This window comes from Myotis davidii, unplaced genomic scaffold (assembly GCF_000327345.1).
Source record: "Myotis davidii unplaced genomic scaffold, ASM32734v1 scaffold967, whole genome shotgun sequence".
Taxonomy (NCBI): Eukaryota; Metazoa; Chordata; class Mammalia; order Chiroptera; family Vespertilionidae; genus Myotis; species Myotis davidii.
Genome location: NW_006383014.1, coordinates 3,628,787 through 3,649,413, shown reverse-complemented (window position 1 = coordinate 3,649,413; position 20,627 = coordinate 3,628,787).

Sequence of the window (20,627 nt, the reverse complement as noted above, 5' to 3'; positions counted from 1 at the left end):
GCTCGGGCTCCGCCGCCAGCACACAGGGCTGTTGATTATTTTCCTTTGCTGTCGGAGATAATTGTGCGGAGGGGATGGGGGAGGGCGCTCCCGCCCCCTCGGGGGTGGGGAGCGTGTGTGCGGGTGCGGGGGTGTGTGTGTAAATAAACTTGCCGGGTTTGCTGGCTGCGGGGGGTGGAGAGGTGCGAGAAACAGAGGGGAGGTCGTGTTTGAAGAATGCTCTTAGCACCTTAGCCCGTGGCTTTTAAGTAATTTTCTGGTGCACCCAGAAGACTTTTACAAAAGAGTATCATTCAGGATTTGAAAGTAAGGGAAAACGGACCGGTGTTCTAGAAGGTCTTTTTTGAGTATTATTGTACCAGAATCCAGAAAAAAAAAAAATGGTGATGTGATGCTTGACCGTCTCAAAATCAATCTCAATCTTTCTTCTCTCTCCCTTTCCACACCGCCTCTCTCTCTCTCTCTCTCTCTCTCTCTCTCTCTCTCTCTCTCTCTCTCTCCCCCACCCACCCCTTTCCACTCTCCCTTCCAGCCCAATTCTTTTGCTATTCCATATGATTAAATATGATTTTTAACTTACTGCCCCTTTTTTAAAATTCCAAACTTTACTTAAACAAAAACTACTACTTCTACATTAATCTACTTTATACTACTATGACTTCTTGACACTTGAGAAACGTAGTTTATTAATTGAAAGATAAATCTTTTTACCACTCATAAATGCAGCTATGCATTAACTTCTTCACTGCCGGCTTAAAGAAAAAGATATTCTGGATGCATGCTATTCTGCTATTGAAATAAAGCATGCTCTTGTGGAAATCCTTATGCAGTAAGATATAAAAATATGAATTTTTCATACATTTTGATAATATCAAATGTTAATGATACGTTTTTTAGCTAATGATAAGCTACAAACGTAGGAAAGGAAAAAGTTCAGATTGTTAGAAATGGCATTATAAAGCAGAGTAAAAGTTTTGTATTAAAATTAAAGCTCTATATTCTAAAATAATGCAGTAGTATAGTTTCAGAGAAGAAAGCAAATTTCATAATAAGTTGTTTCTTTTATAATAACAAAATGCTGAAAAGACATTTTATACCATTTTGTATTTGAATTATCCCAAGGTTGACCTTGACCATGTCAAGATTCTGCCAACTATAGAGGATTGATTATTGATAAGATGTTCAGAACTGTGGTGTGCAGCAATGCAGGTGCTATTTCAAGAGTGGGCCACTATGGTAATAGGGGACATATTGTTTGTGGCTCAATGATTAAGATGCATGTGTTGTCACTTTTTAAACATAGAATAAGTTTGGTTATAAAATCAATCAAACCTCATATTTGGCATTTATAGACAAAAATAACTGGTGCTTCGTAATTACTTAAGTTCATTAATAACTTTTTATACTTTGTTAATGCCTTGTAAAAGCAAGGAAATAAATTTCCCATTTGAAATTTTTTTTGAGCTAAGCATCACAGAAAATTTACCAGCAAAATATAAGCAATTTTTAATGAGTGAAAACATACGAGGAAGATGATAGAGTCTTAAACATCTTTTGAAAATAAAATATCAGTCCAATGGTAGAAGTTTTGAAGTTTATAAATAAAACAGTGTTTGAAGCAAATAAAGACATCATGCTTTCTCATGCCATATTTGCTTGCCTTTTTCAGAATGTTTCAAGCTTACTTTCAAAATGAAACCTTAAACAAATGAAAGAAAATAAGGTCTTAATTCCAAAGAATTGTATTTTCCAGCTTATAAAGGGAATACTCAGAAATTTAGACTTAATAATTAGAACAACTATTCGTAATCCATATGTGTCAGACACTGTACTGAGTAATCTGATGTTTTATTGTACCTTTGCAATAACCCTATGAGGTAGTTATAATTTTCATTGGAAACAATAGGCCTATAGAAATTAGATGGAAAATTGAGACCCATAAAAATTAGATAACCTAGACTGGGTCATAAAGTTAGTATGTAATAAGGCTAAAATTTGTACCCAGTCCTATGTATCTCCAAAGCCTTATGCTTATAACCTCTACCCTAGTCTCACTATCAATAATTAATTAATCAAAAAACCCTCTCAGCATCCTAGAGCCATACTTTTAATTATGATCACAGATCATATGTGATTAATATGATATTAATTGAACATAGAGAACATATTATATAAACAATACATCATAGCTCTGCTATAACATCCATTGCCTTGCCTCTGAGGAATTGATCCTTAGCCAATGTGATAAAGGGAAACATCAATTTTCTAGTCTGCCTCATATCCTTTTTTTAAATTTTAATACTAATTTTGCCACTTGCATATCTGCTATGTCTCACATGACTCCATGACCTCTGTTGTCTTCTCCAGGTTGAGTGTCAAGGTTTTGATAACAATTGCTGAGAACACTTAGTCCTCCACCGACTCTCCTTCAGAATCCACAGTTCTATAAAGTACTAAAAGTTAAGGTTTGTTCCCTCTGCAAAATGCCTGCTACAGCTTCTAATGCCTGGAAGTGGTTTGCGCTGTTCCTCTCATTTATGTGTTTTGAGATCTGAAACAGCAGTATAGGAGCTTCATTGATATCTTCATGTGGGAATAAAAAATTCCAACTGGAGTAGCGCCTGAAAAAGTATCCCATACTTTGCAGAAATATTGTGTTGTGCTGTTTTTAATGCACTGCTGCTTTCCATAATGGTCACGATCAATATCATTGTCATTATCCTAGATTCTGTACAAAGGTAGCTTACTTATTGTTACAAATAGATTGAAAAAAGTATCACTGCAAAAGCTAGAGAAGTATATTTTTTCCATGTAACAATCCAGGGTGGGAATTTCAGATCAAAGTGTGGCTATTCTCTACCAGTGATTCATGGATCTAGTTTCCTTCCATCTTGGGACTTTATTATCCCCAAGGGAGTGCTTATCAACTCCATCTGGGAAGCAGGAGGGCAAGAAGGAGGCAAGATCCCTTCCTAAAGACCATGGTCTTGAAGTGACCCACAGCCCCGCAGCTCACACGCCATTGTCAAAAAGAGTCACGTGCCACAACTAGTTGCAGAGATCGCTGGGCAGACACTTCCTAGTTGAAACTCTATGCCTGTGGAGTAGAGAAATCATTTTGGAGAACAGCTGGCACCAGCCCCCACAGAGTAAAAGTGGAAGAAGAAGAGCCTGCTGAAGAGGTTAAGTAGACCACACAGCCGGGAACCTACCTGGAGATTCCTCTTCCCATGGGTGCGTGTTTGCTGATTATCACCCTTAGAGATTACCACTAATAGCAGGCTTAATGACTTTGGGGAAAGTTTGGCAACGATGAACAAATGATGCTTTCTTAAATACCTATAGGAGAGCCAAGCTACGGTTAGAATGTTCAAACAAGAATTTGCTAAAGAATAAAGACAGCAGAAATAACAGAAGCAGAGGAAATACCATAAGTCTAAAATAAGTGGACTTACAGATAAATCTTAGGCATTAGCAGAGGTAATCTTTAACTGTCCCTTCCCCACCAATAAGGTATTCCCTATTAGTCACATTTTTTTTTTTTTAAGAAAAACATACAGGTTAGGAAAGGTTTGTGGAGCCCTCTCACCTAGCATCCTAGAAACCACCTCATTTCTATAAAATTACATCTGTGATATTATATCATGTTTCTAGTCTGAAGACTGCCTCTTACCACCGTAATTCACACTGGTAAAAATATAATAAGCAAACCATTCATTGAAGGAATATGCCACTAAAACAAATAGGGAGTAATTTTTTTTTAACTCTTCTTTACTGTAGCTTCCTGGGATTTTTATTTATCTGTCTTCTTTACCAGAATGTGAAATCCTTGACATCAGGGATTGTGTTTTATTCAGCTGTGTCCTTCCCCATACATTACCTAGCACATGACAGGTTCCCAAGACTGCAGCACACAATACATAACATGTGGAAGTAAGTTTCTCTTTGTTTGTAAGATAAAAATGCAAAATTCAGAAAAGGGCATTCAGAGCCCTTCTCCAATTGGCCGCATCTTTTGAATCTCATCTCCTATTATACCTTGAAAGAATTCTCTATTTCAGCAGGTCCACTTCTTCCAGAAAACATTGTTCGTCTTACCATAACCAGATGAGAAATGTATTTTTAATAATAACCATAAGCTAAGATAAAGGTACTGTTATTTACATAAAACTCTTGCTGATAATGAATTACTATGTTATAATGAAAAAATATTTTCAAATTCCTTAACTGAGCATTTAAAAAAAAAAAAAACACTTTCAGAGTTCCCTTGGTGACTTAGGAGGAATTTGATGAAATTAGTTCTTAAAATCAATATTCTGCACACCTGTTATTTTCTTCCCCTTTTAATTAAATATCGATACATCATTATTACAATGATGACCTTCATATTCGAAGCTGCCACTCTTAACCTGCCAACATCAGGTCATGTGCTTTGAGCTTTTTTTCCCCAGCAATAATAAATTTGTCTTAAGCTATCTATAGTCTCTCACCTTGTTTTTCAAATGACTAACAAGATGCATTTATGGAATGGCTAGCCACTGCTAAGTATAAAATCTGCGACCATTGAGGATAATGATAATGAATGGGTTCACAGGGTTAAACCCATTACCTGGGCCTCATTAGCACCATATTCAAATTAACTATATTTATCAAATATACATATTCCCTTGTTTTTACATACACTTTGGACACTAGACAGATAAGTACCAAATACTATCTTGGGTATCCATTTTAGAATTGTTCTTCACAGGACCTAATTTGGTCAGGGCCCACTCTTACTGCTTCATGGTATTTCTCCTCATTATATAAATACTCATTTCTATAAAATTATATCTGTGGTATTCCCTGGCAATTGTCTCCATACACAGAAAGCCAGACAAGGAAAGTAACAATGGAAGAAAGTAAGAAATGTAAAGCTCCAGAAGAACACTTCTTCCACAGGGTCCCGAACTTAGTTAGGCTTTGATGAACTATGGGCTTCCTTGCATATTACCATATATACTTGGTATGCTTTGTTCATTGGATTATTAGAAAGCTCAAGCAATAACATTCTGGCTTTTTTCAAAGTATTTCCTCATGGAGGAAATAATGCATCAATTTTGGTATAAAACACCAAGTCATAGCAAATAGCTTCCAGGCACTAACAGATCTAAACACATATTTGCCATTTAAACCCCAAGTTGCTCTTTAGGGTCTTTCATTTCCTCTGCATGGCAGTAGGAAGGCATCAGTCATTGACCTTTATCCCAGGAAAATATGCCTTAGGCGTGGAGCTACCTGTGTGCTTCCCTGAAAGTGTCTCTCTTAAGAGAGATAAGTGATGAAGTAATATGGAGTTTCGAAACTTTGTGAAATATTGGCAATTAAGAGCTGACCAGAAAACCCTTCTTACAGCTCTGTCCGTAAGTACCCAGTGTCACAACCATTTCCGGATCGCAGTCCAGAACGTGCCAGCTTCGGAGCCTTCTGCTTTCAGCCATTCTCTCTGCACAAAGTCTTATCTGATGGGATTGACTGAACACTGGAAAGCAAGTAACGGAGTCCCCTCTTGCAATCCCTCTCCTTATTTGCAGTCAAAACCTCAACACCAATAACTCAGCTAACTAAAGTTTTCCTTAGCTCAAAGGAGAGAGGTGGACTTTGGTTAAAATTAACTTGTAAGCGGAAACTGGACATTTTGTAAATATGCTTCAAATTTGCCCAATTATTCAAAATAAGGAAACAACACATCTCCAAGAACTTAACAATGAAGTTATTTCTAAAATCCCCCCTTTAAAGACATAAATCTAGGCTTATAAAAGTCATTCAGTTTAAGCTCTGAAAAACTTTAAAATTAAATTTAAACTATTTTCTATTAAAAATGTTCATTGAAATCATCATTTTGAATTCATTATTTTAAAATACAATAAAGAAAGTTTTTATAAAAGGTCTGTGATTTTTCTTCTGAACTTGAGATTTGACTTCCAATGTCATCTGGATCTCTGCCTTTAAGAAAGCATGGGTTTCTGGTATTAACTTACACAATATTCTATTCCAAATCAAACCCACTTTTGTGCATGATTTTTTAAAAGGCATGTTTCCATTGTTTATCTTCAATTAACCCTTTTTAAAATAAAGGATTATTATCTTTCTTTGTTAAGAGGAAGAATTGAGGATAATATCCCTGAGTTGTTAACGTTCAATCTAGGGAGAGTTTTTGTGAGTTTTTTTTCCTCCCCGTGCTGACCTTTGTTATACCGTAGTTATAGCAACAAGAAGAGTTCCTTCTGTCTGTCTGTTGTGTTCTTTTTCCAAACCAATGTCAGTCTTTTCTATGCTGTTGTGTAATATGGAGAGTGCTTTACGTGCTTTGATTTCTTGATTTACTGGAGCATTTACCTAAAATAGCAATTTAAATAAAAATAAATGCAATTAATTGAATTTGCATATTATATATGTTTTTGGAATAGGGATTATTCATTTAGTTATTTTTTTAATTTTAAGCTTCCTTAATCAATTTTGTAGTTTTTCTCAATGATCAAGTTTATTTATCCTGATTGGAAGAGAGCTAGAAAAGCCTTTTCTAAGGGAGTAAGAACATGTAGATTGTCTGCCAAACTGGGCCACACAATCTCACTATGACCTTGGGCATTTTAAGTCTCATTTTACTGATCTGGAATATCAGTTTAATTATAGTAATTACCTACCTCACAGGGTTTGCGAGGTTTAATTAATGTTAGCAAAGTGTTGGAGCTATTTAGTAGAACAGTACTATAAAAGGCAAACTACCTGAAAATCAAAACTCCCTCCTCCCCACATGGTACTTAGTTTTATACACTCCTTTCTTCTCCAGAGTTAATATCACATGTATTGCTTTTTTCACTTCCCTCCATGTCTATATCTATGGATTTCCTTCTTGAGACTCACCTTGGATGAAAAATATGACCTCTATCTCACCTCTCTCAATTTCACCATCACCCCCAGGGTCTCAAGCATTCCTGAATTCAACAAGATCAGAATTAACTTCAGTATGCAAGCAAGCAGCTGTGGCTTTGCATTTCTCTTAAGTCCGAGTCAACAAACTGCAGTGCACATTTGATAGTGGGCCTCAAACATCTTTTGTCTGGGTCCATGGTATTAAATATAGTGCATTTGACTTCTTACCTGTTTCAAAAATTGGGAGATTTAAATCACTATCTTCCCTCCTGGATATAGTAGCTAGAGCTACATTAGCAATGGATGTCTTTCATTTGCCAGCATTCTTAGCGCTCCCTATTATCTTACCTTTGTCCACCTAAGCATTGCAATTTGCAACTCAGGGCCTCTGAGTACATTTGTGTTAGCTCTTCACTGCACAACAATGCCTGGCCAAATGGACAAGTAGGAGCTGGAATCCAGCCCATTGCTCTGCTTGCCAAGACATGTTCTGTTGGGTCTAATTTGCACAAAGCATTCTAGGGACCAGAAATGGCCTGGTTGGTATTCCAACCAACGATAAGTCAATTAATTAGAGCACTGAATGTCACAGCCACCTTAATTAGAATTAAGAAATTAGCATCCCATCTCTAGAATGATATCCCATAAGACTATATCTAGATTAAGCTTAAAAATCATTTTCAATTTTATCTTTACCCCTTTCTTGTAGACCCTTTTTTTTTATTAAAACACATTACAATACAAACTACTTTTCAAATAAGGTGTAAATAATATGAAGATTTTAATTGTGCTAACTCAGTGAAAGAGACTACTATTAGTTGAAAATGAACAAAATGACTGAAAGAGTAATGTATATTGGATAATTATAATAATATTATATTTCTTTCTTTGGGGACACCTGCTCTTTGAAAGAAGGAGCCATTGTTCACACACTAGTCTTTTTCTGTTAACTGCTAACATTTTATAATGGTAGCCTTGCTTGAAAGAGCCGTTGTTTTTGCCTATTTGTAACTTGGCTCTTTCAAAATACATGATGATTTGATAGCCTTTCCAGCATTTCTATTTTTAAAGCCATTCTATTCATGTAATTTTGGCTACCTTATATTAGTAAAAAAAGAAACAATTTTGTTACCCAGTGACAGCACTAATTGGTTTACACCTTTTTTTTTTCCCCAAAAGTCCAAAATTTGAACAATGTCCAATGAGAGCTAATATCTAGATATTTTACTGACCACTAATTGATTTACCAAAGAAATCCAGATATGTATATTTGTTCCTTATGCAAAACATAATATAACTTTATTCTTCAACTGTAGGGAGAAGGAAGAACGTGAGATTTCTACTGACTACATGTAAGAGAAAGTTACTGAAGCTGGCTTAAATGATGAGTCCCAGTTCGGGGAGGCTCCAGGCAGGGAGCAGTCTGTGGTTCAGTTTGTCAAGTGTGGTGCAGGTTCTTCCCATCTCTCCTCTCACTTACCCCCATCATTTTTGGCTCTCCCCTCAGGCAGGTTTCTCTCGCAGTTACTGTTCCAGTCATGACATCCAGGCATAAAAAGCATTCAAGAAGAAAAAAGGGCTGTCGTTTTGTGTCTTTATCTTTAGAGTCATAAAATCTCCCACAAGCACTGAGGCTCACTTCCACTGAGACCTCATTAGCCAGAATTAGGTCACATGCCACACCGAAACCAACCACTCTCAAAGAGAATGAGATTGACTTGGTCTTTTAAGTTTCTGCTGTTCCTGGAGCTACAGATGAGATCATCCTGAAGCACATGACAGGGAGGAAGATGAGAAATATCTGAACATAATCATAGTTTGATTGAGAAAGAGAAAGAGGAGGTAGTGGGGTCGGATGGATGTTGGTCAGACTAGTATCAGTGTCTGTTGTCCTTATGTATAACTTCATCACCTCATTTCTCCTCTCTCAGAAAAGCTAACCAGCTCGAAATCTCATGGATTTTGCCAGATTATGCATGATAAAAGGAAGCCAGTTTATGGATGCCAGCGCTTTATCATGAATGAATTAGTGATTTATAATCTGTTAGGAATATCTTTAAGTATAGCTTGTTTATAGTAATATGACTTTCTGGGCAAAGTTTTGATTTATCAACCTTTCTTTAATGAATCCTCTTACTAGTTAATAATCTAAGAACTTCTGTGCTGTGATACACAAATCAAGAAATATCTAAGCTGGAGATACATGGGATGGAACTAAAAACTGTGCCTATGAAAAGGAAGCAACGAGAATGAGGAAGTTAAGCCAAATTAAATTACAAGAAATGGTAAAAAATTTTATAATATGGCACCTCTATTTCCATAGTTAAATCCATCATGAATAATTTCCTCAGACCTTCTGTTGGCCCTTAAAACTATTACTTTAACATATTTGCAAAATATCAGAAGCAAAGTAAATAGCCAGTCTTTAAAATTTCAATTGACCCTCAAACTGACTCAAATTTGCAGAAATCTGGCATAATTTTAAAGTAAATAAATAGAAGCTACACTTAGCAGAAGGTTCCTAACATAAACAAAGCTGTGCACGTTTTGTTTATTTATGGAATTCATGCAAAGTGTCATATTCATTTAAAAATATTCAGTACAAAAGTGATTGATTTAAAAAATGGAATGGAATTAAGGAGTATAAGCATTCCTTAAATCAAAACTTTTGGTAAAAGGAAGAATGACTATTTTTTATAACATTTTACTTGGGTAAACATTTTTCTCCTTTATATCTGTTCAGATTTTTTAAAGGTTGACTGTGAGAAAATAGCCACCGTTTCTCAAAAATGCATTTGAATTGGGATGTGACAAACTCCACCCTTCATACAACACCTGTCTATTGCTCAAGGTTAAGTGCTGGAATATGTGTGAAATTTCCTATATTAGTCTTTTTCATTCAATGAATTTTTACAGCATCCCCAAAAAACAAAATAGTTTAAAATCCTTACCCTTGTGGAACTCACATTCTACTGCCATCTCCTATTCATCTGTGGCCATTCACTCTTCTTTTCCAGGCTGATTATTCCCTGTAATATTTTAACTGAATAAACATTTCCTAAATACCAGTTACTGCACAGCACAGTGTGAAGTACTGAGGGAATGACAAACTGCCCTGGAGAAACTAATGATCTGAAGAATAATCAGATAAGGAGAAAACGAGAAAGAGAGAGAGAGAGAGAGAGAGAGAGAGAGAGATTGAGAAGATCTAAAGACAATTATCTCACTTCTCTTTGAACAAGAATTTATATGAATAGGTAAAGTGTAACAAAACACAGATTCTGAAAACTTCTATATTGGAAGTGTACATAGATTGTACTGATAGCAAACAGGAAGGACTAGACATTTGGGAGGGTTGGAATGCTCCCCAGAAAGACCTCACAAAAGAAGTCTGCTCTGTACTAGAAAGACTAACAAATGGAGAAGAGCAGAATTAATATTTAGTGAAAAGAAATTAGTGTACGCAGAAGCTGAGAGAACACAGTGAAGTGTATAGCAGACCCCATGAATGGTGTGTTGTTGAATGTGGCTACAATAGAGGACCTCCAAGAAGAGAAAAAATGATGGGAAATGAGACCCATGAAGAAGAACTGAGTCAAAATGCATGCAACCTTTAACATTATGTTGAGGAAGAAGTCTTGCTCAGTAGTAAAAAGGCAGTAAACGTTCTGAGCACAGGATGTTTACTATCAGGTGTTTTTTTTGTGTTTTGTTTTGTTTTCTTTTCTTTTCTTTTAAAGGTGCCTTTGACTTACCTTAGAGATGATTTGGAGGGAGGAGATTTTGTTCCTTAAGAGCATTTTTAGGTCTCAAATCTTTGCTGAAAAATGGAAGAGGAAGGAGACCAAGTAGAAAATTTTAGTTATGCCTACAGTTTACTTAGGGGACAGATGAGCTTCAGAAGACAAGGAAGGTGAGTCAGAAAGAGCCACCAGAAAAGGAGATAGTGACATGAAATCCTGAAAGAAAGAGTATTCCTAAACTGCTGAGTTTTCTACAGAAATAGTAATGCTGTAAGTTTCAGAAAGGCCTCAAAGGCGCTGCTTGGGACAACCTTAAGGTTGTATTCAGAGTAGTTTTATTTTTACCACTAATAGGTTTGGGAAGAGATGGGAGACTCCCTTTACTATTACTGCTCTGAGTGCAACCCCACAATTAGATTCTGCTCATTCATGTGCCAAAATTGAAGTTATTTTTATTATTTATTTTATAGAAAACTATTATTTACTAGAGGCCCAGTGCATGAAATTTGTGCACAGGGGTGGGGGGGGCCCTCAGCCTGGCCTGCACCCTCTTGCAATTTGGGACACCTTGGTGGATGTCCGACTGCTGGTTTAGGCCTGATCCCACAGGCCTGCCTGGTCACCCCTAACCACTCACCTGCCTGCCTGATATCCTTAACCTCTCAACTGCCTGATCGCCCCTAACCATTTGCATACCTGCCTGATCACCCCTAACCACTCTGCCTGCCTGATCAACCCTAACCACCTCTGCCCACACCCCTGCCTCCGCAGTTTCATCCTGGAATGACGTCTGGAAGGGTTCAGCTATCTGGTCTAATTAGTATATTACACTTTTATTATTATAGATATTTGAAAAAATACTCAGAAACTAGAGGTGTCTGTTATATATTTGAGCTTCCTTCAAATGGAGCCAACACATATGGCAATAAGGATTCTCTGCCATTCAGAGAAGAGGTTAAAGGATTTATGGTTATTGTGGATAATTATTCAGTTAAGACCATCACCTTTGTGGTCAAGATGATGTAGAGAGATCCATAGATTCTAATCTTTGCATAATTCCTAACACTCACCTCCTCATCAGGGTCATCGGGATCATCAAGACTCATCTCTTTATGTACTTCATCACTACTTTTGGAGGTTGCAACCAGAATCCCTGGATTCCCAGAGCATAGTTCATATTCCATACTCTCATTTACATACAGCTCTGTACATCTATCTTTCAGTGTCTATCTCCCTGGTTCCTGAAACTGTTTATCATTAGCAAAGCCCCTAGGTCCTCAACAACTGCTCTAAAAATTCCCTTTGTCTTCTTGCTTCTTGCTGAAATGTGGCTCCTTTAGAGGCACTGAATTCCCTGTAGTTCTCTCAAATGTCCGTGATCGGAAAGCTTCATCCTTGTTCTTCACTGTCACTTAGAGATTAGTTCGTGCTCCCAAGCACTCCCCTTCCCTGCTTTACTATTAATGTCATCACACTGCGTTATCTGCTTCTGTTCTGAAATCTTTGGAGTTCTCTTTAATCTTTGGCAAATTCAACTTAAGCTCCTTGCTTACTCCACCGTCTTTTCTTGATTCTGCGATTTCAGCTCATTCCTCCCCTCTATCTAGAGCTCATCCACTCCGTTGACAGCAAAATTTCTTGAAAGAACAGTGTATATGCAAAGTCACATTTCCCTCCTCCCTTTATTTATTGAACTAACTCCAATTAGGTTCTTGTCAAGATTTCCAATGACTTGTACCTTGTTATGTCCAAAGATCAATTTCAGTCTTCCCCTCATTTGATCCATCTGCAGCATTTGACATTCTCTTCACATGGGTTTTAGGAAACCACTCTCCCGATTTACCACCTGCCTTGGTAACCACTGATGTGACCTAAGGTTTAGACGTTAGACTTCTTTTACTTATCTGTCTACACTCACTCCCTTCCTAAGCTCATCCAATCTCCTGGCTTTAAATTGCATCTATATATGTAAGGCTCCAATATGCAAAACTTCAATCTGGACTTTTACATCTAAATATTTGAAAACTTTACATAAATTATCCGAGATTGAACACCTCTCTTCCTAACACCACTGAAACTGACCCTGAGTTCATGGCAGCTACAAGTCCAGTTACACAGATTGGAAATTATAGTGTCATTCTTTACTCTTTTTTATCTCACAATCCACATCTAGTTTATTAGTAATTGCTATTTGCTCTACAATAAAAACATAGCAAGAATAAGACTGCTTTTTACCACCTCAACCGCTAACGCACTGGTTGATACCACCAGCATCTCTCACCTCCAGTCCCTCATGACTGGTCCCCTCCTTCCCCCTTCTCTCCTACAGGCTATCAGCACTGTAGCTACAGTGACCCTGTTAAAACAAACGTCAGGTTTTTCATGTCACTGTGTGATAATCCCAGTGGTTCCCTGCTTCCCTCAGTGTGAAAGCCCAATATCTATAGTGGCTGAAAAGGCCAACCTAATCTGGCTCCCTTTCACCTTTCTAGGTAATTTCCTCCATGCCCAGCCACTCCAGTCTCCTTGCTATTCCTGGAATCGTTAAGGCTTGCTCTGCCTCAAGATTAGGCAGTGCTGTTCCCTCTGCCTGGCTTGCTCTTTCCTCCCCCACATCCAGGTGCATTATTCACTTCCTTCCTTCATGTTTTTTACTCAAACCAAGAGGTCGTTCTCAGTGAGGACTTACCTGTCCACTTTTTAAAATGTTGCCTTACCTACTGGCAGGCTTACTTCCCTTTCCTATGGGGATGTTTACTTTTGTGTCAGCCTAACTGAGCCACAGAGTGCCCAGACGTGTGGCTAAAGATCATCCCTGGGTGTGTCTGTGAGGGTGTTTCTGAATGAGATTAGCATTTGAATCTTTACACTAAGTAAAAACAGATTGACCTCTTCAGTGGGCGTGAGCCTTGTCCAATCTGATGAGGTCCCAAAGAGAGCAAGAAGACAGAGGAAGGGAGAACCGAGTCTCTCTTCATGATTGTTTTCAAATTGGGACATCAACCTTCAGACTTAGACTGGTTCTTACACCATGGATTTTTCTGGTACTCAGGCCTTCAAACTGAGGCTGGAAGTACACCACCAGCTCTCCTGGGTCTCCAGCTTGCAGGTGGCAGATTGTGGGGTTTCTCAGCATCCTAATGGTGTGAGTCACTTCCTTATTTCTATATGTGTCTGTCCTATTGATCTGTTTCTCTAGAGAATTCTGACTAATGCACTGCTTAATTTTCCCTGATAGGATTTCTCACACCCAGCAGTATATAAAGAACATATTTTAAAAGTTGTTCCTCTTTACAGAAGGTAAGCTATACAAGAATCAGGGCACTTTTGTTCAAAGCTATTTAAATGCAGGGTATATAGTAGTAAATTGATAAAAAAATGCATGAATAAATGTGAGCAAAATAAAATATATAAATGAGAATAATTATAAAGTTAACAATGGAAATTTAAGAATTAAACCAGAAGTCCAAATGATAGAACTAGCCTTGGAAATGAATAAAAACAATCTTCTCTTGATAAAAAAAAAAAAAGAGCAAAAGGGAAGAATAATAAGTAAAAGTAAAGAGATGAAATGGAGGCATATAATGGCAAATTCTGAAATAGTGTAGTTGGAATTAAAAAGAGATTTCAATCCTGACTGTTTCTTTTATTTCATTGAGGCAGGAGGTGAGGATCATTTGGTAAAAGTGAGGGCAAATGTAGTATATAAAATCAGTGGTAAATATTTGAAATGTTCACTCAGGAAAATAAGGAGGGCAGTCCAGGATTTAACAGACTATATGGAATACTTTAAATAATGAATATGTGTTGACATGAATTTAATTAAATAAGCTAGAGAAGGCTAAAGTGGTTGATAGCAATATTGATATTTCAACATAAATGGAATAAATTTATACCTTTGCAGTGGATTTTTAGTTGCTGAGGAGAAGAGAGGAAATGTGTTCTTGGATTGATGAAGAGTGAATGATTGGCATGGTAAGTGTGGTAAAATTAATGAAGATGATAGAATTAAAAGTCCTACAAAGAATGCTGTTTTTGCTTTGTGAAAAACATTTTAAGATAAGCAGAGTTGTTCATAGTATTCTTTTATTATCCTTTCAATATCCATAGGCTCTGTAATAATGTTCCTCTTTCATTTCTAATATTAGTAATTTGTGTCTTTTTTTTGTTAGTCTGGCTAGAGCCTTATCCATTTTATTGACCATTCTAAAAAAAGCTTTTTTTTTATATTCTCTATTGACTTGTTTACAATTTATTTGAATTTCATACTAATTCTTATTATTTATTTTCTTCTATTTACTTTGGGTTTAAGTTGCTTTACATTATCCATTTTCTAAGGTGGAAACTTAGGTTATAAATTTTAGATATTTCTTCTTTTCTTACATATGCATTTAATGCTATAAATTTCCCTTTAAGCACTACTTTCACTGAATATTACACATGTTGACAAATTACATTTTACTTTTTATTTAGTTCAGAATGATTTTTATTTTTTCTTGAAATTTCTTCTTTGACTGATTTGTTATTTACAAGTGTGTTGTCTAATCTCCATGTATTTTGGTATTTTACACTTATCTTTTTGTTATTAATTTAGGCACTTTAATCTTCTTCACATAATTTCTCTGTTTTCCCCTATAACATCCATCAATCTTTTTATTAAAATGCTAGAGGCCCGATGCACGAAATTTGTGCAAGAGCAGGCCTTCCTTCCCCCAGCTGCCGGTACTGGCTTCCCTCTGGCACCAGGGATGGGCTTCCCTGGCAGCCCCAGCTTTGTCAGGAAGATTGTCCAAAGGGTGTCCAATCTAATTAGCATATTACACTTTCATTATTATAGATGCTGTACTGTCTAAATTTTACCCTCATCCCCCCAGGGAATCCCTTTTTTCTTTTGGCCTGGTGACTATGATCCTAAGCTGAATTTCTCTCAAACAACTGACCTCAATTAAAAGGGAAACTTTACTCAGGGTGATGTCTCTTCTGAGAGTGTAGCCCACATATAACACCTAGTCAATTCACGAGGCCTACTGAATGGTCTGTCCCCCATGGCTCAAGTTGAGACAACTGTGAAGGGCCAGCTAAACTCCTGAACTCCCTATGGATCAGCTGAGTGCCTTGTAGTAATTGCATCACAGTTCAACTTCTCCTTCTGCCCAATTCTTCCTCTTTCATCACTCACAGTTCTTGTTCCTGGGACCTCTACCCAATATTTCTCTATACATAAATATGAGAGTCTCATAAAATTTGTCCCATGACAATTGTACTGGAATTGATTCTAGGAAGCAGTCTAAGATGAGATGTTTGGAGCCGGATCACCTGCCAGCCAGATGGCAATAAAAATTTTCTCAGTGACAGTAGATGAAACATTGTTAGGTCCAGGCATCTGGTTGTGGTGAAATTGTTAAAATGTTCAATGAAGCAAAACTGAGAACAGATAGCCATTAAAAGAAATCCACCAGCAGGTACAACTTCTCACAAGTTTGAGAATTTCAGAAGTAGTAACTCATTTTAAGGACTTTGGAATTTGATGGCTATTTCTGAGGAGCATTGATACCTTGGAGGCATGGAAAGTCTAAGGGTGATTAATCACGATATAAGTAAAGTATGAAACTCAGAGGGCCTCCTGTGGCCACTGGAAAGCAAAAGATGAAGATTTAGTATTTAATTAAAGAGGAGTAGAGTTCTTTAGAAAGTGAAATCCTCTACACCTGAAAGTCTGCTACACCAAGGTCGGGATGTGGAGATTTGGATTGCAAAATTTCCAAATGTTGAATCTCCAGATACTCCTGAACCCTTTGAGACTGTCAAAGTAACACACTCTTCCTTGTTAATTATCCGGCTATCCTAGCTTAGGTTGAGGTGTCTTCCCTACAAGACCAAATACACTCTTCTCAGGATATTCCCCCACTTTCCTCCTTCCCTTCACCCCATTACTAAGCCAGTAAGTAGGTCTCAGTTACAACCCAACCCTCTGAAGTGCTGAGTCTGCTAGAGTGGAAAAGGGATTGTAATCTAAAGAAAAGCTTGCCAATATATACATTGGCTGGATCCAGGAGAATACACATGGGCTGGCGTTCTGAGGATGCTGGATGAATGAGTGTTCATTATTGTGATAGCATTGTCCCAGGTTACAGGCTTTAAAAATCCATGCAAAGTCCCCGGGGGGGTGGCAAGCAAGGTGCTGGGATGGTTCCCAGAAACTTAGAGAGAGTGATGGATCACAGTCTGTGAGGGGGAAGTGCTGAACTGTTGCACTTAGAGTTGTAGAGGAATCAGAAAGCGCACAGAAGTGGACATGCCTGAGTGGATACATTAAGTAGGTCAGAAGCCCTGCCAGACCCCTATGATCCATGAGAGAAAAATTCTACTTACCAAAGGAATAAGGAACATGCTGGTCAGAGGAGCACAAACATTAAGGACATGTTCAGTGGAGGCCGTCCTCTAGAGGCCATGGATGACAGTAGAAGATACTATTAATAACTGGGCTCACTGACAGCATGGGACTCATAGGATCTCAGGTTAATATAAGCAAGGTACCTCAACTACAGATTCTACTAACCTGGTGGACATGTTCCCAGTGGGAGAATGCTTTCAACAGGAGCCATAGTGAGTGTCCCTTCACCTCTAAGCTATGGCTGCCAATTCTGGTCTACTTGTGTGCTTATTTTCCCCAACTCTCCCTGCCTACCTCTACCCATGTCCACCCCACCCCTTGAGCTTTCTTCACAAGAGCAAGCTTCCAAACACTCCTGAATGCAAATCTTATAGTATGACAGCCTGTTTCCCTGGAAACTGACCTTCAACAACTTTAACTTGCTATAGAATTTAGTCACCTATTGTTCTTCATGTTTATTTTCTCTTTCTTCCTATAGAATGTGAGATCCACAAGGCCAGACATCTTTTCATATGGAACCCAACATTCGAGAACAGATCTTGGCTTACTGGAAGCACTCAAAGAAATATGTGAATAGCCCTGGCTGTGTGGCTCCATTGGTTGGAGCATCGTCCTGTACACCAAAAGGTGGCAGATTTTATTCCCCATCAGGGCACATATCTAGGTTGCGGTTCCATCCCCAGTTGGGGCACATACAAGGGGCAACCAATCGATCGTGTTTCTCTCACACATCAATGTTTCTCTCTCTCTCTCTCTCTCTCTCTCTCTCTCTCTCTCTCTCATAAATAAAAATATATACTTTGGTGACTAAAAAAGAAATAAATATTTGAATAAATGTATGTTGCATATGAAATTAAGTTATTAACTTTACTTTTGAAGATTATGACTGGTTTTGAAACTCCAAATCCACTAAATCCATCTTATTTTTTAGAATATCTTGCTATGTGACCTAACCTTTTTGAAATCTACTTTCTGAAAACTTGAGGCCTAATTTTAAGTATATCTAGCATCACATAATTTGCTATTAATTTTTAAGTAGCTTTATAATTTCTCAAATTTTCTAGATAATTTGTTTTTACTCAAATAACATAAAGAAGCACAATGGAAAGGTAATGTTACAACCAGATGCATACTATTAGATGGCCATCCTTTAATACCTCTCTCTAAGCACATTTTAAACATATTTTTTACTTTACCTAAATAAAATATTATATCTTCTTTTTTGTTATTCATATTTTTACTTTTTATTTTATTTTTATTACCTGCACTCCCCACAGCTCAATTGCTTTTCCCACCACCAATGTTTATATTTTACTATTCTCCATGCACATATAATCATTTACAAATATGTTTACACCTTTTGAGTTTGGGCATAATTTGTTTCAGGTATTGTGACGGATAGAAGTACCACCCAGATTCTCCTTCAATGAAGAAACCAAAAGTTGGGCGTGCTGTCAGCAGATGCCTTCAATGCCTGGTTTGTTCAGAGATTGCCTCAGCTGCAGAGAGCTAGCTCATCCAAGGTCATCCCACTTCCTGTGCAGCCCACATCAAGTGACTGATAGAGGTCAGAATATGACTTATTGGACATTTTGGCCCAGTATAGGGACATCCTGATGGCCCATTCTGGTTCTAGACCTCCTCACTGGGTCCTTTCACACCTTTTTCACCCTCTGCCCAATCTTGCTGTCCCCCCTTCCTTCCCAAGTTGTTGATAATAAAACACTCACTTATAAATATCTAAGTCTAAACTCCATGTCAGATTCTGTACAATCTGACCTGGGTAATGGATCATATTATGTATTCATCTCTGCATCTTGCTTTTCCTCCTCACTATAATCATGGACTCTGTCCCAGACAATTGACATAGATCTAATGCTTTCTTTTAAATGACTATGTAATTTTCCACGGTTTTCATGAACTACAATTTGTTCAACTGTCCATATGAGGGAACATTCTAGTAGTTTCCAAAATTTATTTTTAACCATACAGAAAGTTCTGAAATAAATGTTCCTGTCACAAACCAATTTAAACTCAAAATTACAAGATTACTTGCAATGTTTCTATTTTTTTCACCAATCAATTCTCCTTTATTTCTTTAATGAAGTCCACAATAGTCCACTTTTATCTTCATCTACTTTCTGAGAGTTCCAGTATCAATTCAGGTCAACAATCAAGGAATTTATAGTTGATATCTATAGAATTAGAGTCCTCCATAATTTCTTGGTCATTTTTTATTTTCTTAATTTAATGAAATCAAGTACTATCAATATTTTTCTTACATGGGATAAATCACTATCATAAAAGTAACAATGCCATCTTTACTCCTATCTTAATCTAATCCACATGCACTGAAAAAAAAAGTATTAAAAACTATAAATTTTGAAATCATAGACCAGGTAGGAATCCTGGCTATACAAATATTGAATGTCCAATATCCAAGTTACTCAAACTCCTCATTTATAAAATGTACCTACCTTACTGGCTTTTAGTGATCTGTAATCTTTACAGAACTTAAGATTTTATAGGTTCATTGTCTGGCAAAGTGCATGACATAGAGAAGATGGTCTATAAATCATTATAATTATTTTCATCATATTCTTGGACTTCCATGCAGAGGTGTGTGTGTGTGTGTGTGTGTGTAAATGCTATACTTATTTTATAAAAAGTAATTTCTTTTGAAAGAATCCACCATCATTTCTACTTAATGAAATTGAAGAACACTATCTTGTGTGGCCTTTGTGATATTTGATTAGATGCATTTACCTCCTTAGAAAATTTCAGATTCACTGTATTTCCCAAGTCATAAGAGTAAATATAGTTCATTGCCCACTTGAAAAAAGCACATGCGGATAGAACAAATTTATGGACTTTAAAATTGAGTTAGCCTTTTAGTTTCAAAACTGGAAAACAAACAAACAAACAAACAAACAAACAAAACACCACAGGATCCAGGAACGAGGTGATATCTAAACTAGAGCCATTGCAGCAGCCTCAGCACAGCATCCACCATTGTCATTTCCACTCTGTTCCCCGCCACTGGAACAGATTTTCTCAGCTGGGTGTGTCTGTGAGCCCTCCTAGATGCTATACAAAGAACAAGATGCTCCCCTCCCCCAGACCACTCTGATTTATTTATAGGAAATACACAACTCTGTTGTATAGCACCAGGAGTTCAAATTTTCTTTTCTCCCCTACTTCGTGACATATTCTCTGTTGATATTTTACTCATGGTAAAATATCCCCTCACCTCCTAGTTTTTTTCTTGGATTATTTCTTCCATCCTGTCTAGCAACTCTACTAATCCAGGTGTATGAAAACATTGTTTATGATCTTCATCTCTTCAACTCAACCCAGAGTGCCTTACCTGTTGGAGAGTCGGTATTGAATCCATAAATTGGAGAGCAGTGGATAGAGTGTATGAAGCAGAGAGTCTTCAAGAGAAAACACAAGAGGGGCAAAGGATTTTCTTTCAGGGAAATTCTCTCTAAATCTTTACCCAGTTTGTGGCAACAGAGAGAGAACCCAAGATAGAGCCAGCACTGAGAAAACCCCATTTTGACATAGTGTTTTAT